At 26.2% G+C, this 8,807-nt stretch overlaps 1 long non-coding RNA gene across 1 annotated transcript in view; it reads left to right on the top strand.

Annotated features, from left to right (window-relative positions):
* The window catches only part of LOC110263105, a 14,955-nt gene extending 8,609 nt beyond the window's left edge, over positions 1-6,346 (top strand). The window contains exon 3 of the long non-coding RNA XR_002348168.1: positions 6,336-6,346. This is a non-coding gene — a long non-coding RNA (uncharacterized LOC110263105). The remainder of the gene's footprint in view (positions 1-6,335) is intronic.

Below are 8,807 nucleotides of genomic sequence, written 5' to 3' on the forward strand. Positions count from 1 at the left end.
AAATATTTTAATATTTTTATCATATAAAAAATTAAATTAAATAAATAATAAAATATAAAATAGTATTAAATTAAATAAATAAAAAATACCTAATTTTTTATATTTGAACTCAAACGTAGATGGAGTGTTACTTGTTGAATAAAGAGCTGCCAAATGCGAATAAAGAAGCTGCTAGCAGCATGTTTTTATAACGATGATTTTTGTCTTTTATTTTATTAGATGATTTTTTATTCTTATCTTTTTTTGTTAGATAACTTTTTTGATTTTATTTGATTGTTAGGTGATTTTTTAATTTTTTTTTGTTAGATAATTTTTTATTTGATTTGATTTTATCTTTTAATTTTGATGTGTTGTAAAAGCCAACAAAGGTCCACTCAATCTAAATCTAACATGTTTTTAATGTTTAAAATAAAAAAATTATTGAACAATAAAAATAAGAGATGAGAATTAAACTTGAATACTCTGAGACATAGTAAATTATTTGAGTCAATTGAACTATTTTTTTATAAAAAATTTAGAAGGTAATAACCTTCCATTGTCTCAACTAAGTTTTGCCCATCACCAAAAAAACTAAGTTATGCCCTTATTAACATACAATATAAAAATATTAATATAATTTTAAAGTCAAACAATTTCAAACACATAAAATTCTTTTAAATATTGTAAATCACACTTTTATGTAGTCATAAAAAAAATCACACTTTTATGATAACATCGTTAAAATTCCATATTATAAAAACCAATAGTAACTAAATTTTTTTTATCATCTTTAAACGGATATAATTATTTTTTACCACTAGTTAGGACATCTCTTCATTAGTAGCTCATCTTGAATCTTTCTAAATTACAACACAAAAAAGAAAAAAAAGAATTAGTCAGTTGTAACCTGTACAAGCAATATCGGTTCATATAATACTAGAAATCTTCAGTGCACAAAATAAATACATTAATTGAATGACATATTAGTAATTTTGTATATAATTTTATTTCTCATGTCATTAAAATAAGGGATTTACAACTTTTATGGAAATTTTTTAATTTAATAAATAATTTAATTATAATAATTACCGAAATAAATAATTTAAAAAATATTTACCAAAATAAATACTTCTCTTATTTCGTTTACCTTGTAAACGAGATAAGACAGGTGGACGCAAAACATGTATATCTCGTTTACGGTATAAACGAGATACGTGTATTTAAAAAAAATTGAATAATAAAATATATTAGTATTATCAATAATCTAAACTTTAACATACAATTAATACATAAAAGAGTTGGTAGAAGAGATTAAAATAGATATGTTTGATCAATTAGTACTCAAGAAAGTTGAGGAGATAGTAGGAAGAGAATTGAAACGGTTATCTCTCATGTTATCTCCCACTATCCACGCGAGAGATAACCGTTTCAATTCTCTTCCCACTATCCCATCAATCTCTCATAGCAATTGGCAAACGGTTATTTTTCTTTTTCAAATTTAAATCAATTCAATTGGATCATAATTTAAATTACAAATTTTTATGTACTCTTTTTTTAGTATTAATTGATCAAACATATCCATTTTAAAAAATTTTAAATTAAATTATGATCGAATTGAATTGATTTAAATTTGAAAAATAAAGATAATCGTTTGCCAATTGTTAAGAGAGATTGATGGAGATAGTGGAAAGAGAATTGAAACGGTTATCCTTGCGTGAATTGTGGGAGATAACGTGCTGTTTCAATTCTATTCCACCATCCCATCAATATTTAATAATTGATCAAACATATCCATTTTATTCTCTTTTACTAATCTTTGTATGTACTAATTGCATGCTAAAAATTTGGATTATTGATAATATTAATATTTTTTATTTTTTTTATTTTTTTTAAATATATATATCTCGTTTATAGTATAAACGAGATAAGAGAAAAAATTTTATTTTGGTAAATATTTTTTAAATTATTTATTTCAGTAATTATTATAATTAATTTATTTATTAAAATAAAAAATCCACTTATCATCTCTATATTTATTATCCTCTACAACCCACATAGATGACGTGCTACACTATTACAAATGGAGAATAAGTACGCATTCAAATTCCAACAGCCCTAGCAAGTACTTTTCTTTGAAGGGTAATTTTTAATTTGATATGCGATAAATTATTTTAGTTTTCATAAAATCAAAGTAGTTTTTGTAGGTTGATTTAATTCATGTTTAGGTTTTGATATGATTCATATTTATTATTTATAGAACCTATCTTAAAACCACCCTAAATTTTCAATTTATTAGTTAAGATTTAAGAATATCGGCATCGCTACTAGAGCATTTTTTTATTGTGAAAAATCGAAAGAAAAAGTATTTGTAGACAATAAATTAGTAAATAATGTAGTGTACATAATAGTCTTCTTTTTTTATTTATAATTTCTGTAATTTGTATGCAGTGTATATTTTTATTTTATTAGACTAATTTTAAAATTTATTATTTCTATTATTTATAAAAGTTATTGTCTACTTAATAAAACCGAAAAAAAAAATATGAAAGGGTATTTATTCCTAGTAACGTTCCTGTGGTAATAGAAATTCCATGCAAATTAAAATGGTGAAGAAGCTTGACAAGTGTGAGAAGCGAATTGAACCTCAATTTGATTCTTGTTTTGTGATGATAATAACAAAAATGTTCGTTGCTTAGATTATTTAATATATTTTATATTTATTTTATATTTGAACTAATATTACTAGTTAAATCTCTATTTATTTTTTATTAAATATGTTGATTTTCTTCTGTAATAATAGACAATTTAGTGTAATATTAGGATTGTATTTTCAAAAATTAAAATAAATTTCAAGTCCAATCAACATATTTTCTCTATTTTAAAATAAGTATTATCAATTAGTAAATTAGTGTGATATATTACTTTTTTAGAGTCATATCCATCTTTATTTTATTAATTAATTAATACTCCTCTAATCATCTTTGGAATAAGTAATGTGAGAGAATACATAAATAAAGTAATTAGAAGAAATTGTTAGTATTATATATTATGCTCCTCTGATCTAGGATAACTTTATAAATTTATTTTTAATTTTTATAGCTCCAATGTAATTTAATTATTTTCTTAATACAAGCATATCATTTGAAGGTTTTGTCGTCTCTCGTGTGATATGATTCCCATGATATAGATTTGTTTTTTTGTTTCGTCTCATCCTTCCCAAAAAATTATTAGAAGGCCAGTTGAGTAAATTAATTAAATTAAAGATTTTCTTTCAAAGCATAATTTAATGAATCGTATACCATTAGAGTAAATCACGAGAACAAAGTTAGCAAGTGACCCACATGCATGGCGGAAAGGAAAATTAATTAAATTAAAGTCTATAATCTCTTTTTATGTCGGCCAGCTTGATTGCTTGACTAATTTAGAAAATTAAGGTTTTTTTACCAAAAATTAAAAGGTAATTTTATTTTAACAATTAGTTTTTGAATTTTTATTTATAAATTAGCTATTGAATATTATCAATTTGATAACTAATTTTGTTTTAAATGTTTTGGTAATAAAATTAAAAAGCTGGAGACAGCAGTATTTAATTAATAATTTCCTTAAAGAAAATATTTTGTGTGAAATTCGTCAATCATCACTATAAAATTTCCTTATTATTACTCGATCATTACTTAATTAATTATTACTTACTTAGTTGCAAGTATTAATGTATCATCCATGCATGAACCAAACTTATATAGAGGCTTGCTACACATACAACTCTTTTTTACTTACAAGTTTTACAAGTTGCTACACATTAGGGTCTTTTAATGCGTTATTCAGTTTCCAAAGCGCCACAGTGGATTATGAACGACTCTTCTTCCTCTTTCTCTTTCTCTTCCTCTTCCTCTTCCTCTTCACTCACCGTGGATTATGAACGACTTCTCTTCCTCTTCCTCTTCCTCTTCCTCTTCCTCTTCCTCTTCTTCCTCTTTCTCTTCCTCCATGTATTTCTTCGTTATTCTCTTTGCCTTTTCATTAATTGTTTTACTTGCGTTTATTACTGGTATTCTTGCTTCCTTTTTTTTCGATTTTCATGGTTTCTAAAATCAAGCTTTGAAATCGTTTTGAAAATAATGGAACGTCAGAAATACACCCAAACGATTACAGAAATACACCCAAACGATTATAGAAATACACCCAAACGATATTTCTTCGTTATTCTCTTTGCCTTTTCATTAATTGTTTTACTTACGTTTATTACTGGTATTCTTGCTTCTTTTTTTTTTCGATTTTCATGGTTTCTAAAATCAAGCTTTGAAATCATTTTGAAAATAATGGAACTTCAGAAATACACCCAAACGATTACAGAAATACACCCAAACGATTACAGAAATACACTCAAACGATATTTCTTTGTTATTCTCTTTGCCTTTTCATTAGTTGTTTTACTTGCGTTTATTACTGGTATTCTTGCTTCTTTTTTTTCGATTTTCATGGTTTCTGAAATCAAGCTTTGAAATCGTTTTGAAAATAATGGAACTTAAGAAATACACCCAAACGATTACAAAAATACACCCAAACGATTACAGAAATACACCCAAAGGACACCTTATGCATAATTCAGAACTCTTTCTCTTTCTCCTCCTCATCTTCTGCTGCTTCTTCTTCTTCAAAAACGATTTCAGAGCTTGATATCAAAAAATAATGGAAATCAAGAATAACGAAAAAAGAAAACAAAGAGAAAAGCACGTAAATGAAGAAGGAGAAAGAGAAGGCAAAAATTTATTTTGTGATTATTATTTTAAGTAAGTGTGTCTATTAAGTAACATTACAAACCTTATACACATAAATTTTTTTAGCGTCATTATTGTGCTACAATCTACTATTTATATCTCTCGTTCTGTTTCCTTTACTTCCTATTTTTTCAAAATTCTAATTCACCGTGGTTGGAGATGAGAAGAGAAGCATCACAACCTTTAACACACTGCAGTTTGCGTTTGCCGTTCATTTTCGTCGTTCACCGTCCCTCGCGTTGTCTCTTTTATTTTCTTCTTTTACGAGTATAAACTCTAATCTAATTCTTTTTTTGTCACTATTTCTTCTCTTTTAAACCTTCTAAAATAATAAAGTTAATGTTAGAAAGATTATAACAGTTTAAAATTATCAGCAAATATAAAAAAAAAAAACTATCATATAAATTAATAATTTAGTGAAGATTTCAAATTGTTATTACCAAACTGTCACTAAATATAGCATAAAAAAGCATCCTAATATGTATTATAAAGGGTTAAGTACGATTTTGATTCTTAAGATAGGGATTGAACATTTTTTTTGCTCGCAACCATTTTTTGCATATAAAATCATTCCTAAGGTTTAACTTAGTTTTAAAATAGTCCCTTTTTACCAAAATTTTAATTTTTATTACTAAATTACCCCTAACAAAAAAATTATAAAATGAAAAAAAAAAAAGAAAACAAGAAAAAATAGAATAGAGAAGAATAAAATTTTTTAAAATAGAAACTGAAATTTTAATAATATTTTGTATTTAAAATATTCTTATTTTAATTAATTAATTCTAATTTTATTCTTTGTGCAAATTAAATTAAGACTTCATTCTTATTTCAATTTCTATCTTCTATTTTACACTAAATACAATACTAAAACTTATTTTAATTTTTGTCTCTCAGATTCAATCTTAATCTTTTTATCTTTGTCTCTCTTTCAAACGCTACCATAAAGATGTGTTCATATAAAGATTACATTGTAAACCGTTATTATTTGTTCGTAAACGAGTTATATTATGGGTCGGATCTAACAATAATAAGAATTGTATGGGAGGCTGATTGTATCCCTTTTCATTGGCTGGTAATCATGAAGAAAGGGGACGTACCAATCTTGATTCATCTCTCTTGAAAGAATTTTTGATAAGGGTTCCATTAACGTGATCTCGGCAAAGGATGTCTCTATTTTTGGGATGTTGAATTTTCCTCAAGCATGGAGTGTTATTAAGAAAGTAATAGTGTGTGCAATTATTGCTAAAAAAGTATATAAAATTTTATTATAATAAGTAAATATAAGACATACAGTAAGATGGAACAAATTTATAAATATTTTTGGAAGAGTTTCGTTAAATATATACTTTGCTCAACTTAGTTATCTATGGTGACTTGGGAAAGTTTCTTTGTCTAATGCATGACACTGATGAGTCTTATTCCGTATTACAGGAAAACTCAGGCATGAATGTATATGCTACTTTAATTCATATTCTCGTAGAGTATTAAAAATATATGTATATATTATTCCAAAGAAGAGAGAGATGCATAATGGGTTCAGCATAGGAGCATTATTGGGACCTAGAAAGTGATGGGAAGGTCCTACATAGGTACATGTCTTCTAAATTCAACGGCTACAATGCAAGCGTGATAATTTTTAAATAATCGATTAATTTCTTTTAATAATAATAAAATAATAATAATAAAGGTTCCCGTCAAAACATAAAATAAAACAAAGGTAGTTCGATCGTGATCTCTCTGGTTCTCTCCATTGGATATGTGACAAGATTACAAGAAGCTCAGTCACGAAATTACAAATTCTAGGGATATGCATTGGGGACGGGAGAAAGCTCGTTTAACCTTATCTTCTAACGAAAATAGTTGAAAAAATTATTTTAAATCAACTTAAAATTATTTTATTTTATATTTATTAATTATTTCTAAAATAAATACATAATATTAGATATAATAAGTATATAATTTTAAATATTATATACATAAAATTATAGATATTAAATTAAATAAGATAATTTTATATTATTATCTCTTTAATGTTGCTCTTTTGAATAATATACATTAGGGGTGTTCAAATCCAAACCGATCCAAATTAAACCACTCATCCAATCCAATCTAAACCGAAGACCGATTAAAACCGCACTAATTCGGATTTGATTGGATCTTATTTTTTGCAAACCGCTGGATCGGATCGGATTTCGGATATACTTTTCATAACCGATCCAATCCAATCCAAACCTCATAATGTGTTATAATATTATTATTTTATTATTATGTTTACAATTATACTTATAACATATTCAATTTGTTATACATTTTTATATTTTTCATGTATTATTATTATTTAATAGATGTTTTATGTTCAAAATGTGATTTATTTATTTATTTTAACTAACCTATCATTTTATTTCTATTGTTATGTTATCGTTGGTTTTTTAAGATATTGTTAAGACTTGCTATGTCATTGTTGATTATTTGAAATTTGATGTTGAGACTTGTTATATATATTTAATTTTTTTAATTTACAAAACCGCAAATCCAATCCAATCCAAACCGCTCGAAATTGGATCGGATCGGATCGGATTTTTTTAAAAAGATCATCTCGACGCCGCTTTGCATCCTCGCCTCTGCTCCTCCTTAGGGTTCCGATTCTGTTTCTAATTCATTTTGCTTTTGCTTATAATTTTTTCTACTTCTGATTCTGATTTTATTGTTCATTATTTCTTTTGCTTCTAATTTCACCTGCTTCTGATTTAATCTTTGATCTCTTTGTGTTCTGATTTCTTTGATCTGCTGCAATGCACAGTACCACATTTATCTGAGCTTTGTATTTCTGATTATATTTTTTATGTTTATTATATTGGTTGTGCTTCTGATTTTATTGTTGTTGTTGCTGGCGTTGTGATTAAGCAGAATAAAAGAAAGCAGAGATGCTTCTGATTCTATTTTTTGATTATGTATCTTATTTTTTTAATCTGTTGTTCTTCTACTTCTGTTTCTTCTACTTCTAATTCTATTTATGTTTTTAATGTTTTTAAATTTGATGCTTCTGATTCTACTTCTGTTGTTTCTGATTCTACTTTTGTTGCTTCTGCTTTTATTTTTAATTCTGCTTTTGTTTTCAATTTTACTTTTGCTTATTCTTCTATTGCTTCTGTTTCTATTGTTTGCTTATTGTTGTTGCTAAAGAAGAAGAAAAAAAAAAGAAGAGATGGCTTCATTGTTTTTGGGTTTTTGCTTCTGATTCATTGTTGTTGCTGAGTATAGTTTGGTGAAGAAGGAGAAGGATATAATTGTTCGAAGGATGATTTTAAAATCAACTCGAACTAAGGGACAATTTTGTATGCAAAAAAAGTAGGGTACAAAAATTGTACTTAACCTTATTATAAATTGGTGACAGTTTGCCCACGAGTTATAATTCAAATAGCATAGTCTTCCCATATTAGTCGTGGGTTCGAGTCCCACCTCTAACTTTAGAAAAAAAAAATAGTAATAGTTTTATATTTCTAAAATATCACAGACAATTTAACGATGATCTTATCAATATTTGTTCAAAACTGTTATTAAGTCCATTAGTGATATTCAAATTGGTGACATTTTTTTAACTGTCACAAAAGAACTTTACGACTGTTAAAACTGTCTCAAAAATTTTGCAACCATTGCAAAAATGTTATTTTATTGTAATGTAATATTATATATGTGTATGTATTCTTTAATGACTCAAATGAAATATGTTACAAATAAATAATAGCTAAACATTTCAATACTATTTTTTTCCCCAACACTCAGCACCGTCGATGTCCCACAAATATTTTATATATCTTTCTATACGGACAATAAAATGCAGGTACTTATGTAAATACATACTTGATAATGACTTATCTTGCTTGCAAGTTGCAAAAATGCACAGGACATGGTTAGGGCAGCTTCTGTTTTTTGTTTTGTTTTGTTGTTAAATAGTTGCATTTTGATTCGCTAGTTTGAGGTAATAAAATATTAGAAGATATTCATCTCCATGTATATGTGGAGATGAATATTTTTTAATATAAAAAAACT

The sequence above is a fragment of the Arachis ipaensis genome, chromosome B06, assembly GCF_000816755.2.
Source record: "Arachis ipaensis cultivar K30076 chromosome B06, Araip1.1, whole genome shotgun sequence".
NCBI lineage: Eukaryota > Viridiplantae > Streptophyta > Magnoliopsida > Fabales > Fabaceae > Arachis > Arachis ipaensis.